The 13,404-nt window shown below is 40.7% G+C and overlaps 1 protein-coding gene across 5 annotated transcripts in view; it reads right to left on the reverse strand.

Annotated features, from left to right (window-relative positions):
• The window catches only part of MAP3K7CL (MAP3K7 C-terminal like), a 127,935-nt gene that overhangs the window by 85,757 nt on the left and 28,774 nt on the right, over positions 1 to 13,404 (reverse strand). The window contains exon 1 of one of the 5 annotated variants that reach the window (XM_051859474.2): positions 10,711 to 10,814. The exons of 3 other annotated variants lie outside the window; for them this stretch is intronic. The gene's annotated coding sequence lies outside the window, so the exon portion shown is untranslated. Of the gene's footprint in view, positions 1 to 2,301; positions 2,413 to 10,710; positions 10,815 to 13,404 lie in introns of those variants that run through there. One more of the 5 variants, XM_051859471.2, reaches the window with a different exon arrangement.

Here is a 13,404-nt window from a genome sequence, read left to right on the forward strand (position 1 = left end):
AGAGGGAAGAGATGTGCAATTTGGGACATATTCAAGCTGACTTACCTCAAACGGTAGAGTTATAAACATACCAGGGGATTCCAATTCAATCCCATCAAGGTGGCATGTACCAATGCCATCTCACTAGTCCCAGTGATCAAGTTCTGTTCACAATTGATCATAATGATAGGACTAAGAACCAAAGGGATCACATAAACAAGACTAGTGTCTGCAAATACTAGCTGATAGAATCAAAAAGGGAGAGAACGATCCAACATGGGAAGTGAGATACACAGCAGACCCATAGAATGGCAGATGTCCTAAACAGCACTCTGGCCTCAGAATCAGCCCTTAAGGCATGCAGATCTGGCTGAAAAGCCCATGAGAGCATTTCTGGCATGGAAAGCCAAAACACTCTGCGGGAAAAAAAAAAAAAAAAAAAAAAACTAAATGAAAGATCTCTGCGAGTGAGATCCCAGTGGAAAGAACAGGTCATCAAAGAAGGAGGTACCTTTCTCTGAAGGGAGGAGAGAACTTCCACTTTGACCATGGCCTTGTCTAAATATGATCAGAGTCGGTGAACTCAGGGGGCTTCCATAGCCTCGGTGCCTCATGACAAGAGCCTAGGGTGATTACTGATGCCATAAACAAGAGTGTCAATTTGTTAAGTCAACAACAGGAGTCACTGTGCACTTACTCCTCATGTGGGATCTCTGTCCTTAGTGTGCTGTACATTGTGATTTAATGCTATAACTAGTACTCAAACAGTATTTTTCACTTTATGCTTCTGTGTGAGAGCAAACTGTTGAAATCTTTACTTAATGTATGCTAAACTGATCTTCTGTATATAAAGAGAATCGAAAATGAATCTTGATGTGAATGGAAGGGGAGAGGGAGTGGGAATGGGGAGGGTTGCGGATGGGAGGGACGTTATTGGGGGGGAGCCATTGTAATCCATAAGCTGTACTTTGGAAATTTATATTCATTAAATAAACGTTAAAAAAATAAAATAAAATAAGATAATGTTTTTCCGAGAAAAAAAATTATGTCTGTGCCAGTGGTAACTTTTGGATGTTGATTTGCCACCAGTCTTGGCATATGGTTTTGGTCCTAGCTCTGACACCACCAAATTCTTCATTTCTCATTGACTTTTTCTATCAGTGGAGTGTGTACCCCAGAAAGTATATAGGACAATATGTTGGATTTCATGTAAAAAAATGGAACTAGTATTTATAATTTTTTAATTTAAAGAAAGAAATTAAACCTTACTGTTAGTTAATAGATTAATACTGGCTAGTGTTCACAATTTATAAATATTCATATGTGGAGGTAAGCATTCAAAAGTGTTTGCAGATGCATGAGCAAAAAAAAAAACCAGAGACTATTGTTTTATATCTTCATATAAGTCTTTGATAGAAATTTTAAACAAGAAGCAGGCATTTGTGTATAAATATATTTTCTTTATCCATTTGTCCACTAATGGACACCAAGGTTGATTCTATATCTTGGTTTCCTTCAGATGTGTAGCCAGAAGTGAGACAGCTGAGTAATACAGTAGATACCTTTTTGATTTTCTGAGGAACCTCCATTCTGCTCTTCACAATGGTTACCATTATTTATATTTCCAGCAACAGCGTGTCAGGGTTCCCTTTTCTCCACATCCTCTTCTGCATTTGTTACCGTCTTTTCTATTATTGCCATTCTAATGAGGGAGATGATACATCATGTGGTTTTGATTTGCATTTCCCTGATGGTTAGCGATATCAAGCATTTTTTCATGTATTTGTTGGTCTTTGTATTTCTTCATTTGAGAAATGACTGTTTGGAGCCTTTGCTGATTTCTTAACCAATTGCGTGGGATTTCTGTTGTTGAATTTTTTGAAAGATTTGTATTTTATGGAGAGAAATGAGGGAGTTCCTAATCTACTATAACCAACTGTTGTGTTGCAATGTCTTCACAAAGATCCTCCTGGTTGCAACAGATGAAGTCAAAGTAAAACCCTCACTTTGACTACAACTCAGGACCCATGCCCTTGAATGCCTGACAAATGAAACATGTGGAAACAGGGCAGTGTAACATCAAAGGGGGAGCACCAGGCTCAGCAGGTGATAGCTGTAACTAGATCTACATGTGTTCAGGTGTTATTTTAGTTATTCTCACTGGCTTTTTGTGTGCAAGCTATTTCGAATCTTTCAACCCCTTTAACTGTGCCTTCAAAATCTCTACTTTTAAAATTGTGCCTCAGCTGGCGCCGCGGCTCACTAGGCTAATCCTCCGCCTTGCGACGCCGGCACACCGGGTTCTAGTCCCTGTCGGGGTGCCTGATTCTGTCCCGGTCGCTCCTCTTCCAGTCCAGCTCTCTGCTGTGGCCCGGGAGTGCAGTGGAGGATGGCCCAAGTGCTTGGGCCCTGCACCCCATGGGAGACAAGGAAAAGCACCTGGCTCCTGGCTCCTGGCTTCAGATCAGCACGGTGTGCCGGCCACAGAGCACAGGCCACAGCGGCCATTGAGGGATAAATCAGCGGAAAAAGGAAGACCTTTCTCTCTGTCTCTCTCTCTCACTGTCCACTCTGCCCGTCAAAAAAATAATAAATTGTGCCTCAAACCCCAAAAAGAGGGAACCCTTGTCCTAAGTTGTGGACAACAGGCCCAGTTTAGTGGGACTGGGAAACCTTTCCCTATTCACAGTGTCAAAATCTTCCAAGTCACTTTAGTGTCTGGGAGTTAAAGAAACAGAGATCTTTGGCTTTAACCTGATAAGGAGATCACTGTATTCTTAACTTAGGATGCAAAGTCCGCATGAATAACCAGATAAGGTAGATAAAAATATAAAGACTTCCTGTCTTCCTCAAAAGAAAGAAGCCTTGAGGCAGATAGAGTAGTGCAGTTGATTAAGTGCCACTTGAGATGTCCACTACCCATATCGAGTGCCGGCTAACCCACGCTTCTGATCCAGCTTCCTGTAATGTGCCCCAGAAGCAGTGGATGATGGTGAAAATGCTTAGGCCCGTGCTACCCATGTGGGAGACCCAAATGGAGCTCCCAGCTGCTGGCTTTGGCTGACACACTCTAACTCTTGTGGACATTTGGGAAGTGAGCCAGCAGATGGAAGGTCTCCTCTCCCTCCCTCTCTTTCTCTCTCTGTCTCCCTGTCACCCTGCCTTTCAAAAAAATAAATAAATAAACAAAATCATTTTTAAAACAAGCACAATAGTTAATCTCCATTAGGGCTTTTCAATGTTTAGCAAGGCAGCTGAGGTAAAAACTTAGGAACTTGGATGTCAACCAATTATTACTTTCTACAACAGCTCTTCCACTTACTAGCCAGATGAACACAAATAAATCATTTGCCTTCTCTGAGCCTTAATTACTACATTTCCAAAAAAGAAGGAATTATAATTCCACACTGCAAAGTGGTACAAAGAGTAATCATTCAATAAATACTGTTTCCCTCTTCTGTGTTTCCATTTTTTTTCTCAAAAAATTTAAACTTGACGTAGACTTTTTTGAAAATCACTTCAACTGGAGTCACCATTACCAGGGCTAGTCAGTCATAGGGGATCCAGCAGCTGTTATGAGCCAAAGTCCAAGGCCCACAAGCAAAAGAACTTGAGACTCAAACAGGCTAGAGACGCGCAGGCTGAAATTGAATAAGACTGCAAAGGGAGAAAGAGCTCAGGGGCAAGGAAGGGTTGGCACTGTGACCTCACGGCAGTTGCAGCTCTGACGTGGAGAAGGAGGCCCAGGAGATAATGATCATCCTCCAGACCTACTTCTGGCTGAACAAGGGACAAAGTCTTAGATAATCTGTTGGCCTCTATCTGTGACATTTAGCCAGAAATCATGAAAACTACCACATAAATGGATAGAGGAGCTGAGTGGTTGTTTTATGGATTGGCATTTTCAATGTCCTCATGGAATTTGAAGGGTTAGAAATTATGTTCTCATGACAAGGAATTAAATTATTTCTGTATGATATAAAATAAAGTCTCTTCAAATCTGGATTCTTCATACAAACTTAGCGCCTATCCAGGGATTTCTTTTTTCACCTCATTTCTTAAGAAATTGAATGAATATACATTGTCTGTTTTCCTATGCCTTTTAGCCCAAGAAACCTATAAATCGGTGTTGACTTCTGCTTTGTCACAGCTAGTAGGAAAAATAAGCTAATTATCAGAAGAAAGAAAATGATTAGATTTGTTTTCTTTTTCCGCTCTTTATACTTTCTCCATGGTCAGAAGTTTTACAAGTATCTATGAAGAAATAGGAAAGTTATTTGCAAACTCTGTGAAGGAACATCCTGCCTTAAAGTACTCCATTTTCAGCTAACAATTAGAACAACGACTGCTAGTGTCTTTTAGGCTGTTTTCAGTTTCCTAATCAAAGTCAGATGGTAGAATTCAAGAATTGTGACTACTTGAGAGTCATTTAAAAGTGCAAACTTTTTGTCATATGTTCTCTCTCTCTCTCTCTCACACACACACACACACACACACAATAACTCCAGCTGCTCAATAGAGATCCTATATTAATGTAAACAAGGAAACAGAAAGATAAGTCAGGAGCTATTGAAGTTGTCCAGATGGGAGACTGTATTAGTCCATTACCTTTTGCTATGAAAAGATACAGAAGGCCAGGTACTTTATAAAGAAAAGAGGTTTGTTCAGCTCAAAATTCCAGAGATTCGGGAATATAGTGCCATCATCTGATCAACTCTGATAAGGCCTTTCTAGCTACATCACAATGCCACAGATAACATCATATCAGGAGGTTGTGCAAAAGGGAGAGATCACACGATGAGACAGGAACCAGAGTGACTCAGGGACCCGACTTTCTCTTTTTATGATAAGTTACCATTGCAGGAAACACCAAGTACCACATAAATCCTTACAAGGGGGACACTCCTAAGAAACTAACCACCTCCCACTAGGCTCCACTTCTTAAAGTTTCCAACACCTGAGGCCAAAGCTGTGGCGCAGCAGGTTGGCGCCCTGGCCTGGGGCACCAGCATTCCGGCTGCTCCACTTCTGATCCAGCTCTCTGCTGTGGCCTGGGAGGGCAGTAGAGGATGGCCCAGGTCCTTGGGTCCCTGCATCCACGTGGGAGACTGGAGAAGGCTCCTGGCTCCTGGCTTTGGATCAGCGCAGCTCTGGCCGTTGCGGCCAGTGGGGGAGTGACTATCAGATGGAAGACCTCTCTCTCTCTCTCTCTCTCTCTCTCTCTCTCTGCCTCTCCTCTCTCTGTGTAACTCTGACTTTCAAATAAATAAATATCTGGATAAAGAAAATATGGTATATGTACACTATTTAATACTACTTAGCCATAAAAAATGAAATACAGTCTTTTTTAAAAAGTGATTTTACTTTATTTTATTTATTTAAAATGCAGAGTTACAGAGAGAGTGGGAGGGAGAGAGAGAGAGAGAGAGAGAATCTTCCATCTGCTGGTTCACTCTCCAAATGGCCACAACATCCAGGCTGAAACCAGGAGCCAGGAGCTTCCTCCAGGTCTCCCACATGGAGGCAAGAACCCAAGGCGTTGGATTATCTTCCATTGCTTTCCCAAGCACATTAGCAGAGAGCTAGATGGGAAGTTAACCAGTTGGGACTTGAACCATCACCCAGATAGGATGCCGACATCACAGGCAGCAACTTAACCTGTTATGCCAAAATGCCAGCCCCAATATCCTGTCTTTTGCAACAAAATGAATGCAACTGGAAACCATTATGCTTAGTGAAATAAGCCAGTTTCAAAAAGACAAATGACATATATTTTATCTGATCTGTTGCAGTTAATATATAATACAAAAATGTATAAGAATAAATTGGTCATTGGTGATATGATTGCCATTTTTAACACTTGCTTACCTTAAGGCTCCCTGGTCTGACTAAAAGGTCTGTGAGAGCATTTCAGTCATGGAAAGCCAAGACTCTGTGGCAAACAATATCCTTCACGGAGGAACTCTGTGAGATCTCAGTGGAAAGGGCCATCAAAGAAGGATGTACTTTTCTCTGAAGGGAGGAGAGAACATCCACTTTGCTTATGGCCGTGTCCAAATACCAATGGAGTCTATGATCACAAAAGGCTTCCATAGCCTTGGCAGCCCATGACAAGAGCCTTGAGTGATCACTGATGTCATAAATAAGAGTGTTAATTGTTAAAGGAACAACAGAAGTCACTGCGCACTTACTCTTACTCCCCATGTAGGACCTCCATCCTTAATGAGTCATACTATGAGAATCAACTTCAAATCTTGTTCTCAAACTGTACTCTATATATTGTGTGTAGGGGGGTGCAAACTGTTGAAATCTGTGCTTAACATGGAGTTGGCCTTCTGTATATAAAATTAAACTAAAAATGAACCATAATGAAGAAGGAGGTGGGAGAGGGAGAGGGAGGTGGGATGGGAGTCAGGGTGGGAAGGTGGGTATGAGAGAAAAACCACTATATTCCTAAAATTGTATCTATGAAAAAATGCATTAATTAAATAAAAACTTAAAAAAACCCTTGTTTATACTCCTGTTGAACCGTGGTCTTCCTATTTTTTACTTATTGAATATTATGATTAGTGGCAAATTAGGACTGTGAATATATATAGTGTATTAAATTTATGTCTTTGCAAAAACTGATGAAGAGGCAGAGGGAGGGAGGGTGAAGGGTGGAGCAGGAGAGTGAGGGAAGTGTGGTTGTCTTCTTAGAACTGTACCTATGGAATACATGAAATCTGTTCTCTTTATATTAATTTAAATTTTTTAAGAAGAAGCCTGTGATAATAGAAATGTTCAATATTAGAGCTGTCCAATATGGTAGACACTAGTCAAATATGCCTATTGAACATTTAATTTGTGCCTAGTATTGTATAACTGAGGAACTGAATTTTTTATTTTATTTAATTAATTGAAATTTTCATAGCTGCCATATTGGATACCAGAAGTCTAAGTAAATATACAACCTAGATACTTCCTCCTATAATCCCTCCAATTATACGATACCACAATTCACAGAACCTGTGATTTGCTTCCACAAACACTCCTATGATCTCTTGTTATCTCAACTGCTCAACCAGCTTATGAAAACTGAGTTGAAATCTGAAAAAAGAAATCAAGTCTCTTCCTACTTCTGTTAGTCCCAATATTACAACACTGGTGAGTAATCCATTTTGGCCAATTGTAAACATTATATAAATCCTATTTTTGCATGTTTTAATTAAGTTGGTATACTGCTCCTCTGCCTAAGTCATGTGAAATCAATTGTTGTGGTAACCACATTTCATGTTACTTGACCATAATGACTATAGGAGAAATGATTAATTTCAAAAAGACTCAGAAGGAAGGCTGTGGCCTAAGCAAGCTGATAATAAATCTATCTACTAGCCTAAGGATGAAGCTGTCAACATATCTCAGAGACTTATCAGCCATCTCAAGGTCAACTCAAGGGTAACTGCAGTGGCAATAATAACATTGAAAACAAATTTTAATTTTGTTCTGCCTCCTTATGTGTTAGACAAAAAAGTAATATTTTCAATGTATAAAGATACCTTTCTCCTGTCTCCATTTCTCTTCTGATTTTCCTTAGGAAGGCTCTAAAAAACAATCTATCTTCTACTACATTATCCATAGACACTCAACAGTGTGTTCAAAACTAAATTTATCACCTAAACTGCAATTAGGGAAAAAAATCCATTACTGTGGCACACATAATGCCCCAAGTCCCTACTAGATACTTTAAGTGAATATTTTTGGTTCTGCTCACCCAGCATCACTTTGCACCCTTTTTCCCTGATAACTGCAACTTTTGCTCCCTTCCCCCTACTTGTGGTTTTGATGGTATAGGCAATCACAATACTCTCCCTCAGTCCTGAAGGATTATGCGTGGTGCTCATCATTCAAGGTCCAATCTGAGATTTTACGTACATTCTGAAGGAAAGGGATCATTACTTCTCTTTGCAGTAGCTAAACTGGGATACTGTAAACGCTGAGCTTTCTGTAATCATACCCTCTCTATTCCCAACTATGTGGAGGAAGCTCTCCTGCAGGGAAAAGAGTAAGATCAGCACACAGAGGGAAGTAGAGGAAAGGAAGACAGCAAAACACAGACTTGATGATTTCATCTCACTATGCCTGAGACCAGCTCCACCCATGAACTTCCTATTTCAGTCAGCCAAGAATTTCCCTTTTATAGTTAATCTCCTATGCATTGGCTTCTGACACCTATAATCTAACGTGTTCTGTTGAATATAATCCTAGGGACCATGCTTTCCCTTCACTTTCCATGTTCAGCCATATTTTGCTACTCTCTGATTGCTGTGCTCTTTCAACGCTTTGAATTTATTTATTTTAAACATCACTTGTCTTTAAACATCACTTTGTCTTGAGACAAAGATCATTCACCTGCCATAAGCTCCCATAACATTCTGTGTCTCCCCATAAAAAACCTCATCACACATATTATTGTATCTTTGATGTCTGTCTTCATCACTAGACTGCAAGTTCCATGGACCACGGAACTGCATCTGTCTTATTCACTAATGTATCCCCAGCACATAGAATGATTGTAGGCCCAGAGTAGGCATATAATGAATATTTGAAATGAACAAATAAGTAAATGGATATTTCTCTAGTACTATCTTATTCAAAATTGGAAATTCAAATTCTTGAACCTCACTGTAGATCTTTTTAATCAGAAAATGTGAAAGTGGGATTCAGCAGCTTGTGCTTCAGCAAATGTTTGAGAATTCACTGCTTTACAGCAGAAATTCTCATACTCAACACTGTAGACGTTTTGACACAGATAGTTCTTTGTTGTGTAGAAATTCTTCTGTCCATTGTAGGAAGTTTAGATAAGCCCCTGTCCTCTACCTACTAGATTCTAGTACCATTCCCCTGGTTGTGACACTCCGAAATATCTCTGGCCATTGCCAAATAGCCCCTGAGCAGGAAGGGGGTACAAAATTCTCCAGATAAGAACCATTGCTTAGTAATAACTAGGGTCCACACTGTCCAAGCCTAGATCATGATACATACAAAAGGTGACAGCATATATGTACTTAAATATTCACAGATCTGTGACAATGTGACATAGGCTAACATTTGAGTATTTTACAATTTACAGAGTACTTTTATGTAAAGACCAGTTGTTCCCTACAGTAATCCTAAGAGAAAGTAATTATTATCATATTCATTAGTGATAAAAAATTCACACAGCTCATGGAATATGATATGACAAAACTAACTGGATCCTAAGTGCCAGAACTGGAACCCAAATCTAAGTCTTTCTTTTTCACAGAGGAAGAGAATTATCTTATTAAATGAGTGATGGAGGTGATATTTCCAGGCTTTAACAGTGTCATTGTTCTTAGAATAAATTCAACGTCAGCTGAGAAATAATAGTTGCAAGAATACCCAAATAAGTTTTTGATGTGAAATACGTGCTATGTATCCAAGGTTATGGTAAATCTAATAGATGTTGGCATAAATTATAATATAAGATATCTTTTTTTTTTATTTTATTTTTTTTTTTTTTTTTTTTTTTTTTTGACAGGCAGAGTGGACAGTGAGAGAGAGAGACAGAGAGAGAAAGGTCTTCCTTTTTGCCGTTGGTTCACCCTCCAATGGCCGCCGCTGCAGCCGGCGCACCGCGCTGATCCTGGCAGGAGCCAGGAGCCAGGTGCTTTTCCTGGTCTCCCATGGGGTGCAGGGCCCAAGCACCTGGGCCATCCTCCACTGCACTCCCTGGCCATAGCAGAGAGCTGGCCTGGAAGAGGGGCAACCGGGACAGAATCCGGCGCCCCAACCGGGACTCGAACCCGGTGTGCCGGCGCCGCAAGGTGGAGGATTAGCCTATTGAGCCACGGCGCCGGCTTTTTTTTTATTTTTTGACAGGTAGAGTGGACAGTGAGAGAGAGAGACAGAGAGAAAGGTCTTCCTTTTTTTGTTGGTTCACCCCGCAATGGCCGCTGCAGCTGGCACGCTGCAGCCTGTGCACCTCAATGATCTGTAGCCAGGAGCCAGGTGTTTCTTCTGGTCTCCCTTGCGGGTGCAGGGCCCAAGCACTTGGGCCATCCTCCATTGCACTCCCGGGCCATAGCAGACAGCTGGACTGGAAGAGGAACAACTGGGACAGAACCAGCGCCCCGACCGGACTAGAACCTGGGGTGCCGGCGCCGCAGGCAGAGGATTAGCCTATTGAGCCACGGCACTGGCCTATAAACTATCATTTGGAAATAAAAGTCTTATGATAATCATCATGAGCCTTAGTCAGAGACACCAGAAAAATTTGTACTCAAACCAGAGAAGTAAAAAAATAGCACAGTTAAACAAATTCAGGAATGATCTTTCTCCTTCAAATCATATCCCCTTAGTGAGAAAGAGAAACCAGAAGGGAAGGCCTCATCTGAATGAGAGCTATGGAGTACATCCAGAGCACTGGAGAGCCATGGCCCTGCTCTGACCCAGGTCCCTGCAGAATGAAGGCTTGTGCCTTAGGTTCCACTGGAGCAGTGGGTAAAGTCTTCAAAGCCCATGACTTCCAGAGGTGAGCTGGGGATTTCCACAGGCACAGTAATAGACATTGGCTTCTGGGTGAGCCTCCAATCTCCAGTAGCCAACTTGCTGACCTTTGGATGGTCCTACAACATGGCCAAACTTGTTGCAGAACATAAAACTGAAATGCTAAATATAAAGACCAAGGCCAACTCAAAGTCATGATGAGACAAATGACCCCACACCAACCTTTTGATGTCAGTTCTTCTTTTTCCCCTGAGAAGAATTTGAAACCTCTTCCCTCCTCTTTAGAGAGGGCTGTTAATGGTCCTATAAACTGGAGTTTAAATCTGGAAACACTTCTATTCAAGGGAAAGAGCACTGGGCTTGGAGTCAGAAGCCTGGTTGTTCAACAGAAAAATCATTCAGCCTCCCTTAACCTCAGATGCGGGTTCTGTTTTTTTTTCTCCTATAAAACAAAGAAAATTAGTTACAGGAACCCTAGCATTTCCACCACATCCATAATCCTTCTCTTTACCAGCATCTCAAATTTACAGTTAAGGTACCTACTACCTAGGAGACACCATGGATAAAGTTATAGAATCCAGGATTCATAGAAATCCAGACACAGCTTGAAAGCCTAGCTCTACAATATTGTGCTAGCTCATGTTGGACAATTCCATGGACCATCCTCACCCTCCATTTCTTCATTTTTCTTTAAGATTTATCTATTTATTTGAAAGGCAGAGTTACACAGAGAGAAGGAGAGGCAGAGAGAGAGAGAGAAGTCTTCTATCCAATGGTTCACTCCCCAAGTGGCCACAATGGCCGGAGCTGCACAATGGCCAGGAGCCAGGAGCTGCTTCTGAGTCTCCCAAGCGGGTGCAGGGGCCCAGGGACCTGGGCCATCCTCCACTGCTTTCCCAGGTCATAGCAGAGAGCTGGATCAGAAGTGGAGCAGCTGGGTCTTGAACTGGCGCCCATATGGGATGCCGGCACTTCAGGCCAGGGCATTAACCCACTGTGGCACAGTGCCGGCCCCTCTTCATTTTTAAAGTAGAGATGATGGGGTGGGCATTGTGAAGCAGGCATTAAGCCCATGCTTGGGATGCCCATAACCCATATCGGAGTGCCTTGTTTGAGTCCTGGCTGCCCTGCTTTCTGTCTTCCTGAAAATACGCACCCCAAGAGGTAAAGGTTCAAGTACATGAGTCCCTGCCATCCACATGGGAGCTATTTTTTAAGATTTATTTATTTGAGAGGAAAAGTTACAGACAGAAGGGGAAGGGGGAGAGAGAGAGAAAGAGAGAGAGAGAGAGAATCTTTCATCCTCTGGTTCACTCCCCAGATGGCCATAATAGCTGGAGCTAGGCCAATCTGAAGCCAGGAGCCAGGAGCCAAGAGCTTCTTCCAGGTCTCTCACGTGGGTGCAGGGGCCCAAGGACTTGGGCTATTTCTACTGCTTTCCACATGGGAGATCTAAATGGAGTTCCAGGCTCCTGGTTTCGGTTTGGCCCAGCCTTGCTTCTGCTGGCATTTGGGAAATAAACTAGCAGATGGAAGATCAATCTCTCTGTTTCTGTCATTCTACCCTTCAAAAAAATATAGAATAGAATAGAATAAAAATAGAATAGAATTGATGATAATAGTATTCAACTCCAAGGACTGCTGTGAATATTAAATGGAATTATATTTATACACATTCAGCATATAAGAAATACTCAATAGATTGTAGTTGTTATTATATATCTGCAAACTGACACTCAGGAGAAAAAAATTAAAGGTTTTTAAATAAAATCCATACCCCATATTATGTTAAGGGAATTAGAGGCACTGAAAAATTGACTGGCTTTAAAATATTATTTGTCTGTGCAAAAGAGTTCAGAACTAGGGAATCTCTGAAGGAACACAGGCTATTTCCCTTGTGAGCTCCCTGACCCACACTGGTAGATAGTTAGATTCTGTAATGCACTGTTTTCTGCTAATTTGGTTAGAGATAGGGAAATTGTGAATGATAGAAGAAAAATGTAGAGCCACCAGTCCTATGTAGCTACCAAGCACTTGAAATGTGGCTAGTCCAAGTTGCAATGTGTTGTCAGTATAAAATATACACAGGATTTCAGACTCCATCCTTGAAAAAGTATGTGAAATATTTATTAATTCTTATACTGAATATACATTGAAATGATAAAACAAAGTAAATAAAAATATTAAAAATTAATTTCATGTGCCTTTTTTACTGTGACTAGTAAAAAGTTGTAGGTAACATATGCAGTTTAAATTATATTTATATTGTATAGTGCTTATACTGTATATTGTATAGTATATATTGTATAGTACAACACAATTTATATTGTACAGTATATGGTATACAGAGGGGAAGTATATAAACACACATGAATATCCACACAGGTGTGTGCTCACATATACTTACACACATGCACACACCCACACACATACACAAAGAAAGAATAAAAGGAAGCACCAGGAATGTAGCATGTTGAAAAACCATCAGTCCACAAGGAAGGGTACAGGCTAGATTATGTCAATATGAACACCATTTTGATATTTTTAAATGAGCATCATATAAGGGAGGAAATCACTAAAATGTATTTTATGTTAGTGAAAAAAGCTAAAAAAAATGTGTTCCTATGCCTTTTACATATTTTGCTTTGTAATAATTGAGAGACAAAAGAAGCTGTGCCTTTTTCATCTGTTTCCATGGAATTAATAGTTTTTTTAAGTTCTTTTTTTTAACTTTTATTTAATGAATATAAATTTCGAAAGTACAACTTTTGGATTATAGCGGTTTTTCCCCCCATGACCACCCTCCCACCCACAAACCATCCCATCTCCTACTCCCTCTCCCATTAAGATTCATTTTTAATTATCTTTATATACAGAAGATCAACTTAGTATATACTAAGTAAAGATTTCAACAGA

Source organism: Oryctolagus cuniculus, chromosome 4, assembly GCF_964237555.1.
Source record: "Oryctolagus cuniculus chromosome 4, mOryCun1.1, whole genome shotgun sequence".
Lineage (NCBI taxonomy): Eukaryota > Metazoa > Chordata > Mammalia > Lagomorpha > Leporidae > Oryctolagus > Oryctolagus cuniculus.